This window comes from Microcaecilia unicolor, chromosome 11, assembly GCF_901765095.1.
Source record: "Microcaecilia unicolor chromosome 11, aMicUni1.1, whole genome shotgun sequence".
In the NCBI taxonomy this organism is placed as follows: Eukaryota; Metazoa; Chordata; class Amphibia; order Gymnophiona; family Siphonopidae; genus Microcaecilia; species Microcaecilia unicolor.
Genome location: NC_044041.1, coordinates 141,366,027 through 141,383,003, shown reverse-complemented (window position 1 = coordinate 141,383,003; position 16,977 = coordinate 141,366,027).

The following is a 16,977-nucleotide window of genomic DNA, read 5'->3' as shown; positions in this document are numbered from 1 at the left end:
CCCATGCAGGGGATGTCCAACTGCTTCTCCTGAGCTACTGATTCTAGGTCTGAGGCAAGCAACCCAATAGCCATACCGGAGGCCCTGGATGCCACATTGAGAGCATCATAGGTTGCCAGTGTCATGTGCTTTCAAACATTCCTACTTATTGGGTACTAACTGACAGAGCTCTACAGTCTGCTCAGGTGATAAAGTGTCTGCAACTTCTACCACACTATTCACTAAGTACTTCAAGTGCATGCTTATGAACAGCTGGTATGAAAGTATGCGAAAGAGCAGCATAGCATTCTGAAACACTTTGCTCCCAAAAGACTCTAAAGTCCTATCATCTCTCTCTTGGAGCACTAAGGAGTGAGTCTTGGAACTTGTAGCTCTTTTGAGAGCAAATTAAATGACCATACATGGTGCAGATGAAAATAGACTGTCTGGTTCCACATGGCAGGTGGGAAGACACACACATGTGAATATTGTGGCCTTCTAAAAACTTCTAGAAGTTGCTGAGAAGTTCTCTGCACCGGGGCTCTGTCGACAACATCACCTATTAGTGAGAATCTATTGTCCTGCTCGTCCTCAGAGAAAGTGTTATCTCCTGGATCCACAACTTGTGTTACATAAGCACTATGAAAAATTGTACAAAATACTATAGAAAAAAAAAAAAGAAACAGAACAAATGGCACAGTTGGAATCTGGGATGAAATAATAAGTGACAAACATCTACCAACAGGGCTATGCTTGAAACAATGTTCCCAAACCATCTTACTGTGACAAAACAGCAACAATACATCACTATAAAACTTTTTTTACAGGCACTATTTGCACTTTAAAAGTCAATATCCACCTAGCACATAAACATATTTGTGGCCAAAATGTTTAAACTGGCATTATAGGAAAGGTTGAACAAAACGTTTAAATTACATAGGGGTCCTTTTACTAAGGTGCGCTGAAAAATGGCGCAGGTTTTCGTCATGCTCCGATCCATTTTTTGGCGCATCTGTAAAAAAGGCCATTTAAAAAATTTTTGTCAAAAATGGACGTGCGGCAAAATCAAAATTGCCGCGCGTCCATTTTGGGTCTGCGTCCTTACTGCCAGTCATTGACCTAGCGGTAAAGTCTGATGTGGTAACCAGGTGGTAATGACCTACATGCATCAAATGCCACTTGGTGCACATCCAATATACGCGTCCAAAAATAAAAATTATTTTTCAGCTGTGCCAAAAATGAAATTACCACAAGAGCCACGCAGTAGCCAAGCAGTAACTCCATTTTGGCAGCATTGGGCATGTGTAGATACTTACGCAGCTTAGTAAAATGGTCCCATAAAAATTTAGGGCCGCTGGAGGTGCAGGACGTCAGAAACAGAAGGAAGCCTTTTGCTAGAAGAGAACCTCGGCTGGCGGGGGTTGGAGTCCCCCGCCAGCAAAGGTAGGCAACGGCGGGTTGGTGGCGGGATGGTGGGGCAAAGTTGGTGGTGATGGCAGGGTCGGTGGCGCCGGGGGGGGGGCTAAAATGTGCTCCCTCACCTCGGGCTCTGGACCACCCTCCCACCGAAGTCTGGCTACGCCCCTGTTTTGTACCCTCAGCTCAGTTAATGTTCTGAGGCTCAGGGCAGTGGCATAGTTAGGTGGGGCACAGGGGGAGCAGTCGCTCCCCTAAACAGCTGTTTAGAAAAAATGGTGCCTATGCACCTCAACCCAATAAATATTTTTTTTCTGCTCCCTCCTGAGTCTTTAATCTTTTCCTATCTCTTCTGCCCACACTCTCCTGTCCGCGAGGTCACTTTTGCTTCCCGAAGCGTTCTCTCTCCGGCACCGGCAATTCACAGTCAGCCTTCTGCCAATGTCGGGGCCTCTTCTCAGGCGCGTCCCACCTCTGCGGAAAACAGGAAGTTGCTTAGAATAGGCGGGACGCGCCTGAGGAGAGGCCCCAACACTGGCAGAAGGCTGACTGTGAATCGCCGGTGCAGGAGGGAGAAGGCTTCAGGGAAGTAAAAAGTGACCATGCAGACGGGAGAGACGGGCAAAAGAGAGGGTGAAACCAATTTGGGTAATCTATTTCCACCCCACCCCCGCGCAGCTGTTGTTACCATTCGGTTCAAAAGAAGCAAACATGATCTGCTGCATACACGTTGTCGTTCTTTTAGTAATCTGCCTTGGGAAGCCTGATGTTAGTTATAAAGATGATAGAATATACTGAAATTAAATGGAAGTAGAATTAAACTCTCCTTTCATTGGGGCACATGGAATCACATCTTCATCTGTGTTGTAGAAGTTTACCTTTTAGATACACAAATGGATTATTGTTTTGAACATGTTTCAGGGGCAAGTGGTTTTTTATAAGTCAAAATAAAATTAAATATTTTGTTTCATGCAGATCTCTTTTGTTTAAACATAAATGGGCTATAAGCCCCTAATGCAGTCCATTTTGTTTTCTTATATTTTGTTCTTATGATGACTTCTACTGTGCCAAAACTGAAAACTCTTATCTCTATCTGGTCGATAATAAAAGGAACACTATCCACCCTAAAAAAGTTGTTTTGTGGCTTTACATGAGGAATTGTGATATTGAATAAGTAAGTGTATTTTTGGGTCCCTAGCCATGCATCCTACGTTTATATAATCCTTTCAATAAATCCAGTTGTTTAACATTAGTGGAACATAGCCACAGAGACATGGCATGGTTGCATTTTTAATATGGTAATACTAGGGCCCAGCTACTACTACTACTACTTAACATTTCTAGAGCGCTACTAGGGTTACGCAGTGCTGTACAAATTAACAATTAAGGACGGTCCCTGCTCGGAAGAGCTTACAATCTAAAGAACGAAATGTCAAGTTGGGGTAGATAAGTATTCCTGAGAAGAGGTGTAGTGATTAGGTGCCGAAGGCGACATTGAAGAGGTGGGCTAAGGAACACGTTATTTTGAGTTAGTCTTCACTGGACCAAACTTGCTTTCCTTGTGCCATCACTATCCAGCAGGATAGGCAGTGTCTTGAAACGTGGAGGATAAAGGATTTTTTTTTTACATTTATATCACACATTATCCCAAGCAAAGTCGGATTCAGTGTGGCTTACATATAACACATGCTAGAGTGTCCCCATAACCAGCCCCTCCAAATTACACACTGATTACGATTTATAACAAATTACTACTCTTCCTATGAAAAGTTATTCTATTATTATACTTCTTCTGTGTGCATCCGTATACTGCACAAATCGACATGTTTGACAATATAAGTGAGATTAAATACAAATGCTACTAATAATAAAGAGTGACAACGTGGATGAAGCAACTCATAAGTTCGCTTTCTTTCTTTTGAGAGTACGGCAATGACAGCTGCGTGGGGAAGGGGAAACAGACGGGACTAATTGGTTTTAACATTTTGACGTCACTTGGTCTCCTGTCTATTAAAACCTCCTTGGAGCTGCCAGAGGATGGACCGTGAGAGCAGGCCAGGGAGATATGTGGCCCTAAGGAGGATGGGGAGCGCTGAAAGAGATGGGGAAGAAGGTTAACATGGGGAGAGAGAAGGATATAGTAAATGCTGGACAAGGAGGGAGAAGGTCACAGAGTCAATACTAGACAGGGAGAGGATAGGGACATTGGAACGCAAAGAGGCAATGCTAGAAAAATAAGAAATGGGGACACAGGGCACTATGGAAAAGGGGGAGAGATAGGGGTTCTACTGAAATGGAGGGGGATAGGGACACCTATGGAACTTTGGAAGGCTAAGTGCTTTGAAAATATGCCTCAAAGAGGGAACTACTGGAAAGGGGAGGAGATAGGGACACAAAGAGGGCACTACTGGAAAGGGGGGAGTAGATAGGGACACAGAGAAGGCACTACTGGAAAGGGAAGGAGGAGATAGGAACACAGAGAAGGCACTACTGAAAAGGGGAGGAGGAGATAGGGGCATAGATGGGCACCACTGGAAGGGGGATATGGGGACAATGGTGAAAAGGGGTGAGATGGGGACAAAGAGATAATGCTGGAAAAGGGGGGAAGATGGTAACAGGGGTAATGCTGGGAAGATGGGGACACAGGACAATGTTAGAAAAAGGGAGAGATGGGGACACCAGGATAGCAGATGCTAGAAAGGGGGAGATGAGGAGACCAGGTAGGCTTGTGCTGAAAAGGGCGGAGATGGGGACACAGAAAGGGCAGATGCTGAACTTGGGGGCAGGATAGGGACAAGGGACACAGAAGGGAGATGCTGGACAGGACAAATAGTGGTGCAGAGGGAAACAGGATGGTGCACTTGGAGACAGATGAAGAGAAGGAAAGGAAGAAGACAAGAGGCGAGAGAATTTGTAAGGCTGACTCATGGAACATGGAAAAAAAAGACTGGGACCAGCCAAATTCCCAGACAACAAAGGTAGAAAAAAATTATTGTTATTTAATACTTTGTAAGGACTGAGATGTACCTGCTTTGTAAACTGTACATTTTTTCTATTTTTATTTTGCAAAGTACAGGATAAAATGCATTCCTGTCTCTTTTTTTACCAGTATTGCACTGTGTAGAATCTGGCTTCCTTGGGAGGGGGGGGGGGGGGGTGTCTCTATTTCAATTTTTGTTGTTGTTGTTATTTTTTTTTGTGGGTCCCTATTCTGCATTAGATTGGTAGCATGGAATGTTGTTACAATTTGGGTTTCTGCCAGGTGCTTGTGACCTGGGTTGGCCACATTGGAAACAGGATACTGGGCTAGATGGACCATTGGTCTGACCCAGTATGGCTACTCTTATGTTATATAGATGAGGGTCTGTCCATGTTCTGCATGTGTGACTGAGGTGAAGGATTCTGCTAGCATGTAGTATCTGGGTAGGAATGCGTAACAGTGCAGCTTGTTCCAGTTTCCCAATAGTAGGTATATTGGTGCAGAGCCCAGTGTAATATATATATATATATATATATATATATATTGAAGGGGGGCAGACTCAAGAAAAATGTCAGGAAGTATTTTTTCACGGAGAGAGTAGTGGATGCTTGGAATGCCCTCCCGCGGGAGGTGGTGGAAATGAAAACGGTAACAGAATTCAAACACGCGTGGGATAAACATAAAGGAATCCTATTCAGAAGGAATGGATCCTAAGGAGCTTAGCCGAGATTGGGTGGCAGAGCCAGCCGGTGGTGGGAGGCGAGGATAGTGCTGGACAGACTTATACGGTCTGTGCCAGAGCCAGTGGTGGGAGGCAGGGCTGGTGGTTGGGAGGCGGGGATAGTGCTGGACAGATTATACGGTCTGTGCCCTGAAGAGGACAGGTACAAATCAAAGTAGGGTATACACAAAAAGTAGCACATATGAGTTTGTCTTGTTGGGCAGACTGGATGGACCATGTAGGTCTTTTTCTGCCGTCATTTACTATATATATATATATATATATATATATATATATATATAGCACTGTCTTCTGATAGGTGGGTTAGGGCTGTTATGGTGTGGTTTTGTGTTCTAGGGCAGTTCTGGAGTACCCCCTTGCCAGTCAGGTTTTCAGGATATCCACAATAAATATGCATGACATTGATTTGCATATACTGTCTCCATTACATGCAAATCTTTTTCATGTAGATTCATTGTGGATAGCCTGAAAACCTGAATGGCAAGGGGGTACACTCCAGGACCACCTAGGGAAAAACTTCTCTAGGTCCCACTGTAATATTTCTAGCACTGTCTTTTCATAGATGGTTTAGGGCTGTTATGGTGTGGTAAGTTTTCAGTATAGGTTTTGGGTGTCTTTTTGCAGGGGTTTGTGTTATTTCACAAAGTGTCTAGCCCTATTTGAAAGTAGGCTCTGGGGCAAGGGCCACAAAAGGTCACCCAAGATAAAAATGCTCAAGACTAGTGTTCTTCATATCCTGTAGAGCCACCACACAAACAAAAGCCCATCTGATTTAAACAAGGTGTCTAGAAGTGGAAGGACTGAGTGTGCTATTCCTGAGGTGATGGTCACGATTTGAATATTTTTATTTGAAGTTAAGAAGACAGGTTGCCTGCTCTGGCCAGTCCAGGAACCTCTTCTGCGTCCTGCCTACTGATGTAACTTACTGTTTCCTTGTAGGCAGGACGCAACAGAGACAGCCTGTATTAATCATTGCCCACCACAGCCCCTGAACAACAACACAGACACTGCTGTCTAGCTGACACCAACTGGCGCCTATTTTATAAAAGTCTGCTCCCCCTGAGATCAAAACCTGGCTACGCCTCTGGCTCAGGGGACCCCCAACCCTTAAATATACCAGCAACTGAACAACTGGTATCCACCCACTTGGGTCAGGCTTGAGTGCAGTGCCAAATCCCTAATATACTTCCAAAACAAGTTTAAATGCTTGTAGTAACTCCAAGGGTTAGGCTCCAGTGTTCATACCTTCAAGAGTTTCTCACTCAGGAGCCTTCCTCCATGTTTGTATGAAATTAGCAAGCAATGTTGTTATCAAGCCCTTAAGCCTCTCTCCTTTTACCTTTGCAAGGGCAGAAATGTCCATTGGTTCTGGCTCAGGTGTTACAGCTTCACCCTGAAAACCCTTCAATAGGCAACCACTCCATCGGTTCCTTGCCTTCTCCCTTCCTTTGCAGCTGATAATCCTTACAATTAACCTGCCTAAAAAGGGCATGGGATATACCTTCAGGGTCTTGGGAATTGTAGTGAAGGCTAACCTCCCTAAAGGAGTCATGTGGTCAACCCCAGGGAAACTGGGAGTTGTAGTCCCTTGAGTTCTCTGGGAAAGGTCTGGCTTTCGCATGTCTTTTCCCAAAGATCTCCCCACTAGGTCTGCCCTGCCCATCACACTTGTTCCAGGGATCTTGGGAATTGTAGTGAGGGCTAACCTCTCTAAAGGAGTCGAGTGACCTACCCCAGGGAAACTGGGAGTTGTAGTCCCTTGAGTTCTCTGGGAAAAGTCTGGCTTTCGGGCGTCTTGTCCCAAAGATCTCCCCGCTAGGTCTCCAAAACAATGAAAATTGAGCACTCTTAAAATGCTTTGAAATGTACGTTTTTTTTTTTTTGTTAGAACCTCTGTTTTCTAAAAAAAATAAATGAAAAGAAAACCCTGTGTGCACACAAAAAACCCCAAGAAAATATTTAAAAATATCACTTATCCTCTTCCTCGTGCTTTCTTGCGTTGGCTAGCCTCCTTCTCTCTGTCAGGAACCTTGCAGCCGTAGAACTGGAACCTGGAACTGGATCTTCAGTCTTGATACCTAGTAGCCAATCTAACTTTAAATAAACCAAAAAGAAAGGCTATCTTCCTTTATGCTGTGAACTTAGTGTAACCTCTCTTCAGCTGGAACCTATATGAAGCTAGCTAGTCACAAAATAAAAAGATAAGCCAATGTCCCTCTCTGAGCTAATCCAGTGTCCCTAAGACCTGTTCTCAGTCAGATCTATCTGTCTGCAGCTCTGATCTGATCTGGCAAGTTTAGTGCTTGGCAAGCAGATTCCCTTTCTGGGCCACTCTGACTTTGGGTTCATCCTACTGAACAGGGGCGTAGCCAGACACCCAAGTTTGGGTGGGCCTGGACCCAAGGTGGGTGGGCAGAACTCCAAAAGTAAGGGAAAAAAACTTAAAAAAAAAAAATATATATATATACCATTTACACTAGTGTTGCTGCTGACCACAAGAGAGCTAAGAGAAAGTCTGTGAGGATAATTGCCATTTTTGCAACCCCTGTGTATCCACAACTGCTACCTTCCCATTTACTCTGTCAGCTAAAACCCTACTGCATTACCTGCACCCACAGCCCTTACCACCTGTGAGCTCCCTCCACATCCCTCCCAGACCTGCCTCATCTAAGATTCTCTGTGTGACTTCCCAGCCGCTTCTCACTTACTAGCCCTATGATTGGAGTAGCCTAGTGATTAGTGTAGTGGACTTTGATCCTGGGGAACTGGGTTCAATTCCCATTGCAGCTCCTTGTGACTCTAAGCAAGTCATTTAACCCTCCATCATCCCAGGTACAAAAAGTACCCATATATACTATGTAAACTGCTTTGAATGTAGTTGCAAAAACCACAGAAAGGCAATTTATCAAGTCTCCTTCCCTTTCAGTCTTTGTGTGTATGTGTGCAGGTGAGGTGCTGTCAGAAGTCTGTGCTTTTGTTTATCAGTGTGTGTGCTGTATCATATTGTCACATTGTTGCCTGTGTTGCATACTATGGGGCATTTTTACAAATAAGTACATAAGTACATGTGTATTGCCTTAATGGGACAGACCAAAGGTCCATCAAGCCCAGCATCCTATTTCCAACAGTGGCCAATCCAGGTCACAAGTATCTGGCAAGATCCCAAAATAGTACAATACATTTTATGTTGCTTATTCTAGAAATAAGCAGTGGATTTTCCCCAAATCCATTTTAATAATGGTCTATGGACTTTTCCTTTAGGAAGCCATCTGAACCTTTTTTTAAACCTCACTAAGCTAACTGCTTTTACCACATTCTCTGGCAACGAATTCCAGAGTTTAATTACAAGTTGAGTGAAGAAATATTTTCTGATTAATTTTAAATTTACTAGTTTGTAGCTTCATTGCATGCCCCCTAGTCCTAGTATTTTTGGAAATAGTAAACAAGCAATTCATGTCTACCCATTCCACCCCACTCATTATTTTATAGATCTCTATCATATCTCCCCTCATCCGCCGTTTCTCCAAGCTGAAGAGCCCTAGCCGCTTTAGCTTTTCCTGATAGGGAAGTCGTCCCATTCCCTTTATAATTTTTATGATTTTCGTCACCCTTCTCTGTACCTTTTCTAATTCCACTATATTTTTTTGAGATGTGGCGACTAGAATTGAACACAATATTCGAGGTGCAGTCGCACCATTGTCACAATCTCTGGCTTCTTGGACAAACGTGAGCCCTGGCTACTGCCGTAGAGCGGCAGCAGCAGGCAAAACCCCCCAACCAGAACTGGATTAACAAACAAACAAGACAGGAGCTGCAGATGCAGATGCAGACAAACAAGGCAAGAACACACAGGACTAGAGATAGGAGTGGAACTAAGCTATAGGCAAGCAAAGCTGGAAAGACAGGACTGGACCAACTGGACTTTACCTGTGGTGACCGCTGTTCCCCAGAGGTTGAGCCCCTAGGTGTGGGCAGCCTGCAGGACTTCAGGATACTCACACCAGACACACGGTACAGGAACAAGCTTGACGGAAACTGGGATAGGGTTCAGGGTTCTCACACAGGACACAAAGTACTGGCACAAGCTTGACAGAAGCAGAGTTAGGGTTCAGAGGGGAAAGGAATAAACATGAGAGGCAAGGCAGAATACTAGGCTAGGACTCACAGACAAATAATACAACACTAGGCCGAAAGATACACAGACAGGCTAAAGCACAAGGGCTGAAAGCTGCCAAGCAGCCTCTAGGAAAGAAACACAAACAGGCTAAAGCACAAGGGCTGAAAGCTGCCAAGCAGCCACTAGGAAAGATACACAGACAGGCTAAAGCACAAGGGCTGAAAGCTGCCAAGCAGCCACTAGGAAAGATACAAGCAAAATACTTAAATGCTAAACTACACACAGACTGAACAGGAACCAGGCAAGGCAAACAGACAATAAACAAGACTAGGAAGCAATAAAGCTTAAGCTAACCATACACAGACTGAACAAGAACCAGACAAGGAATTCAGACAAGAAACTAGACTAGGCAGAAGTGCAACAGAGCACACCAACTCACCCAGAGACCTTTGGCAATGCAAAGGCAAAGTAGCAAAGCCCACAGCTCAGAGGGGAATACCAAGAGGTAAGAATTAAAAAGTGTAAATCAAGATAATTTGAAGACCTGAGGGAGTTGACAGTTCTGGGTGAGCTCACTGTCATGTGGGACCCCCAAACTCTCTCTCAAAGGCCTTTGATATATATTATTATTATTAGCATTTGTATAGCGCTACCAGACACACGCAGCGTTAGAAGCGAAAATACATAGTAAAATTTTTTTTAGATACATTAAAAGCAGGAAGCCTGCTAAAGAATCGGTTGGGCCGCTGGACGAAAATGGTGTTAAATGAATTCTTTGCTTCGGTCTTCACTGAGGAGGATTTGGGAGGGACACCGGTGCCGGAAAACATATTTGAAGTGGGCGAGTCGGAGAAACTAAACGAATTCTCTGTAAACTTGGAGGATGTAATGGGTCAGTTCTGCAAACTGAAGAGTAGTAAATCGCCAGGACCTGATGGTATTCATCCCACAGTATTAATAGAACTGAAAAATGAACTTGTAGAGCTACTGTTAGTAATATGCAATCTATCCCTAAAATCGAATGTGGTACCGGAAGACTGGAGGGTAGCCAATGTTACGTCGATTTTTAAAAAGGGTTCCAGAAGAGATCCGGGAAATTATAGACTGGTGAGTCTGACGTCGGTACCAGGCAAAATGGTAGAGGCTATTATCAAAAATAAAATTACAGAGCACGTACAAAAACATGGGCTGATGAGACAAAGTCAGCACGGATTTAGTGAAGGGAAGTCTTGCCTCACCAATCTACTGCATTTTTTTGAGGGGGTGAACAAACATGTGGACAATGGGGAGCTGGTGGATATTGTGTATCTGGATTTTCAAAATGCGTTTGACAAAGTGCCTCATGAAAGACTCCTGAGGAAACTGGAGAGTCATGGGATCGGAGGTAGGGTATTACTATGGATTAAGAGCTGGTTGAAAGATAGGAAGCAAAGAGTAGGGTTGAATGGTCAGTATTCTCAGTGGAGAAGGGTAGTTAGTGGGATCCTGCAGGGGTCTGTGTTGGGACCGCTGCTTTTTAAAATATTTATAAATGACCTAGAGATGGGAGTAACTAGTGAGGTAATTAAATTCGCAGATGACACAAAATTATTCAGGGTTGTCAAGTTGCAGGAGGAGTGTGAAAGATTACAGGAGGACCTCGCGAGACTGGGGGATTGGGCGTCCAAGTGGCAGATGAAGTTCAATGTTGACAAGTGCAAAGTGATGCATGTGGGTAAGAGGAACCTGAATTACAGCTATGTCATGCAAGGTTCCGCTTTAGGAGTTACGGACCTAGAAAGGGATCTGGGAGTCATTGTTGATAAGACGTTAAAAACGTCTGCCCAGTGTGCTGCCGCGGCTAAGAAACTACACAGAATGTTAAGTATTATTAGGAAAGGGATGGAAAACAAACACGAGGATGTTATAATGCCATTGTATCGCTCGCTCCATGGTGCAGCCGCACCTCGAGTATTGTGTCCAATTCTGGTTGCCGCATCTCAAAAAAGATATAAAGGAATTAGAAAAAGTGCAGAGAAGGGCGACGAAAATGATAAAGGGAATGAAACGACTTCCCTATGAGGAAAGGCTGAGAAGGTTAGGGCTCTTTAGCTTGGAGAAAAGGTGGCTGAGGGGTGATATGATAGAAGTCTACAAGATAATGAGCGGAGTAGAGCGGACAGATGTGAAGCGTTTGTTTACACTTTCAAACAACAACAAAACCAGGGGACACAAGATGAAGCTAGAATATGGTAGATGTAAAACAAATAGGAGAAAGTTTTTCTTTACTCAACGTGTAGTTAGACTCTGGAACTCGTTGCCGGAGAATGTAGTGACAGCAGCTGGCTTTACGGAATTTAAAGTGGGGGGGGGGGGGGGTTGCCGGGTTCTTGAAGCCTGGATTGGCCGCTGTCAGAGACAGGATGCTGGGCTTGATGGACCCTTGGTCTTTTCCCAGTATGGCGGTGCTTATGTACTTTACATAAGTACATAAGCACCGCCATACTGCATTGCAATTGAGATTTTTTGATTATTCTAAATTGTACTTTTTAAGTAGAATACTAGAGGATTCCCATCTAATGGATATGTATGAGCAGAACTTGAGTACACAGCCTAGCCTGTCAGGTATTCCTGGTTAAGTTGAAACAATCTGCTCAGAATTGTATGTCTGCAGACAGTGGTCTGTTAGCTAAGTGTTTTTTTTTTGGCCAGGTTTGGGAACTATAAAGATGGGGATGACTGTGGTCTTATGATAGCATGTTCACGCCTAGCACTGTCTCCTGTCCTTCTCTTTAAGTGTCTGCATCTCCCTTTTATTAGGAATTCAAGGCTGGAGTTTCAGGAATTAATTCAACTGCGATATTTCAGAGAGACTGCAAGAACAGCCAATCAAGTTTGTCTGTGTCAAGGACAGGAAAGGAAGTTAAAAAATTCTGTAGCGAAGATGATAGCCGTGCGCTGTATTTAAATGTTTAGAATTTTAAGCAAAATAGTAAGTATGAATGTTAACATCTTTCCTATATTGTTTTCAAGTACCTCTCTGCTAGTAAGAGTGCTTAAATAATATGACTTTTTGCCATGTCATGCTTTGCAAATAAATTCAGCTAAGCAATCTGTAAATTCCTTTGTCTAACGTGTTTGTAATCCTTCACAGCACAATATGCAAGGGGTAAGAGAAAATGTTTATTTGATGTGTATGTACAAGAATATAGAACTACAGAACCTCATAATGTAGAATAATATATTTGTGTGTGATAAGTTAGGATTGAGTTTTCTCTTGCTTCCTAGACTTCAGGGAAATGTAGTTGCCTTGCTAAGCAAGGTCTGTTTTGGTTTTAAAGTTCATAGAAACTACATTACAATGAGGGCTCCACCCAAGAAGAGAAAAAGGTCTCTCAATAGCTGAAGTGTCTAATCTATAATTTCTTCCCCAATTTTACAACTGTTATGTGTGAATGAAGTTTTACGATGTCATCCTTCCTGGAATAGATTTGAGGAAGTACTCTCATCTCTGTTGTACCATAGAATAAATAGAATATTTTGAGTTTAGGTAATTGTAATTATGGTTGAACGTTATACTGTAGAATTAATGTCTATTATTTGAAATATGCTAGATTGGATATAAATCTTAACTTACTCTGATAATAAGTGAAGTTTTCCAGTGCTGCTATGTTAGAAATTAAATGTTTTCTTAAATTAAGTCTGTTTGCAGGAGTCACGTGATGCAGTGAGTGGTGGTGGTTGCATCTTAGATCACTACGAGGGAACTCTCTCCTCCCACTGATTATTTGACAACGGCAACTAAATTGACATCATAACTTTGCCTTAGCAGAGCAGGAATACATGGACAAATTCTTAGCCAAATCAACACCTTCGATGGCAGCTAAACCGCCAAGGACAGGACAAGACCGACTGAAACAGAGAGAGGACAAAATGGCGCCCTCCCCTCCACCTTCAACGGGCCCCGCGGACTTCATACCAGAACTTTTTGCGACGGTGGTTAAAGCTCTGGAGCCAAGGTTTGAACAATTATCAGAGCAAATAGCGAGTATTGCACAAGGCACTGCTGAGCTGTAGCACAGAACTGGAGAGCTAGAGTGTCGAGTCTCTGACGCAGAAGACCTCCTTCAGTCGCAGAGCGAGCACTTAGAGCGTTTTGCAGCATTAACACGTGCCCAACAAGAAAAGCTAGAGACACTGGAAAACAGAGCACGGAGGGAAAACCTCCATTTTGTGGGCTTTCCGGAATCGTTATCGGAGTCAGTTCTGTCTGACATGTTGGGGACATGGCTACTGGTGCATTACCCCACAGCGTAACACCAAGACAAGATCCACTTGGATAGGGTCCACCGCGTGGACCCTCCACGCCTGAACTCTGAAAAACCCTGAGTAATCATTGCAAAATTTAACAGATATACTCAGAAGGCTCAAATTTTATGTCTATACAAGAACAAGATGGAGGAAGCGAAATTTGAGGGCAGACCTATAAGAATCTTTCAAGACTACTCTCTGGCCCTGTCCACAAGGAGACAAGCTTTTTTTTGGCAGTTTGTTCTCAACTGGCCTCAAAACAGCTACATTTCTTTTTGCAGTATTCAGCTACCCTGTGGGTCCAACAGGCAACCGATGGCACATGTTTACTACCCCGGAAGAGGCTACATCTTGGGCCCAGTCTTTAGACACTACTTGAACAATGGGACTGGCCAACTTTGGCTCATCTTCAAAGTGTGACTGTACAGGTTAGCGGGTTCAGAAGCGCTGTGTTGGCTTGTTGTTAAAATGTTACGTTATAAACTTTAGTCTCACTTCTGGGGGAGGGAGAGTTACCTATGCCCTTTTGCGTCAGGAAGACTCCCAGTCTCGGTCCCCACCGAGGGACGAGATACATATATGGTGTTTTTGAGGGATGGAAGAGGGGGGAGTTGAGGGAGAGCAAGGGTGTTTCTCAGGAATGCAGGTTTAGTTGGGAGTCAAAAGCGTTGGAGTTGAGACATAGATGTGAACATATGAGGACTTTGTTAGTGCTGGAGGGGGCTTGGTTTGATGAAGTTTGGCTCTCTGCTCTGATGGGACATAGGGGATCCTCTGGGAGGGGGCTGGGTTCCCGGGGGATTTAACATGGCATGGCTGGATTCCTTTTCTCTTTTCACACGTTTTTCAGGATAGCTGACCAGTAACATGGTGCAGTGCATTATCTCATGGAATGTATCGGGTATTTCGTCCCCAGTGAAGCACCCAAAAATATTGGCACAGCTCAAACATCAAAGGGCTGCAATACCTTGTTTACAAGAGACCAAATTATCCGATATAGAGCACAAGAAATTATGCAAGCAATGGGTGGGAGAGTGTTATTATTCATCTGCAGGCAATAAACGTAGTAGGGTAGCGATTTTAATCAAAAAAGGCCTGCCTTGCCAATCATGATGTGTTCACAAGGATCTAGTGTCAGGCTTCTCACGGAAGCACAGGGTTTGTGAGCCCTTGGACCACTGCCGTGGAGCGGCAGTGGCAGGCAAAACCACCCCCAAACCAGAGGCAAGGCAGAACAGGACTGGAACCACGGACTGGAGCTGCAGCAGAGGCAAACAAGCTGGGACAGGCAGAGCAGGAACAGCTAGACTTCACCTGCGCTTGACCGCCCTTCCCCAGGAGTTGAGCCCCTGGGTGCAGGCGGCCAGCAGGACTTACAGGACAGGGCAGGGACTGGATCGCAACAGGAAACACACAACAGAGTCAGGACTGAAAGCTGCCAAGCAGCCACTAAAAATAAACACAGACACAAGACAAGAAAATGCAGACCAGAAACAAGACTAGGAACTAAGCAATAAAACCAAAGCTAACTACACACAAACAAACTAGAACCGGGCAAGAAACTCAGACTAGAACTGGACTAGGCAGAAGTGCACAGAGCACACCCACATACTAGGGACCTTAGACGATGCAAAGGCAAACACAGAAGTTTCCAGGTGGCTAATAAAGCCCATCAGCAGCTGAAGTTCACAGCTGCAGGAATCACAAGGCAGCTATGGGTGCTGTTCAGGCACAAACAAGAAAAGCAAGTCTGGCAGCCTGGAACATCCGGACTGGACTGGGCAGCCACCGGTTCAGGCCACCAGGGCGAGGTGAGCACAGACAAGGAAACAGTCACCACCGTGACATCTAGAGGGGAGGGTGGTTTTGATCCATATCATGCTACATGGACAGAAGTTTTATCTGTGTTCTGTGTATGGGCCAAATATATATTTACCCCAAATTTTTCAGTCATTAATATCATTAGGCTTCCAATATGCAGATGCTCCATGGGTTTGGGCAGGAGATTTCAACCAAGTTATGGATCCCCAAATGGATCGGTCAGGAAGTCGGGCTGGGGCGAGGATGGGAGAGAATAGGGGCCTACTCCCTATGTGCAGAGTGCTGAACTTGATAGATGCATGGTACCTTCTCAACCCATCAATACGAGACTATACTCACCAATCCTGGTCCCACATCGATTATATCCTCTTGTCTCAACGTTGTTTTTTTAAAGTGCAACGGACTGATATAGGCCTCGTGGAAGTTTCAGACCACTCACCAGTTTGGTTAGATTTGGCTTTTGTAACCCAGGAGAACAGGGTTGTGCTTGGCGCTTTCCTGCTTATGAATACCGGGATAAAACGTTTGTGGGCTACCTAACAGAACAATGGGACCTATATATCACAAATAATGCAGACTCCTGTGAATCTCCGATTATGCTCTGGGAAGCCTCCAAAGCAGTTTTACGAGGTGGGATAATAGCTTATATCAGCGCTCGGGCTAAGCAGTTGTCAGCGGGTATCCTGCGGTTGGAGTGGGAATTTAAAAAGACAAAGAGATCTTTCTTATCATGCCCCTCCCAAGGCAATCATGACATCATGTCCGCAGCCCTAGCAGCACTAAACTCATTAATTCACGAACAAACCAAAAGGTATCTCACTGTGCAACGCTTATACTTTCATCGATTTGGCCACAAGACAGGGAAATTACTGGCCAACATTGCTCATAAACGCTCTAGGTGTCAGTTGATTCCAGAGATTGTGAACCCGGGAGGAATCATGGTAAATAGCCCAGAGGGAATTACGCAAGCATTTCATGATTATTTTACCAAAATATTCTCTAGGGGTAACGTTGATGAAGGGCCATCGGTTCTCGACTATCTGGAGGATGCGGGCCTTCCTATATTGTCCCACGCCACCCAGGTTCAATTATCTCAGCCACTTAGAGCTCAAGAATTGCAGAAGGTAGTAAAGTCACTTCTGCTGGGCTCTGCCACAGGACCAGATGGATTCTCAAATGATTATTATAAAATGTTGCAATTTTATGGTCCTCTTATAGATTACTACGAAGCTGTGGTCCACCAGGGTTTTTCCCCCCTCACGCAAATGAAGCCTTAATTACTTTGATACCTAAACCAGGCAAACCACGTGACCGCTTAGAATCCTACCAACCAATTTCCCTGTTAAATGTGGACCTCAAGATCTTAGCATAGGTAATGGTGGATCAGTTGGCACTGCATCTACCCACTCTGGTGGGCGACCACCAGGTGGATTTTGTACGGAGTAGGCATTCAATAATAAATGTTTGTAAGGTCCTTCTGTCTATTGCTTACTGCCATACCTCTAAGACCCCATTGCTTCTGATCAGCTTAGACGTGGAAAAAGCGTTTGATAAGGTTCATTGGGATTACCTGTTTCAAGTACTGTCCTTCATAGGTTTGGGAGGCTGGTTTCTTCAAGCAATTGAGACCCT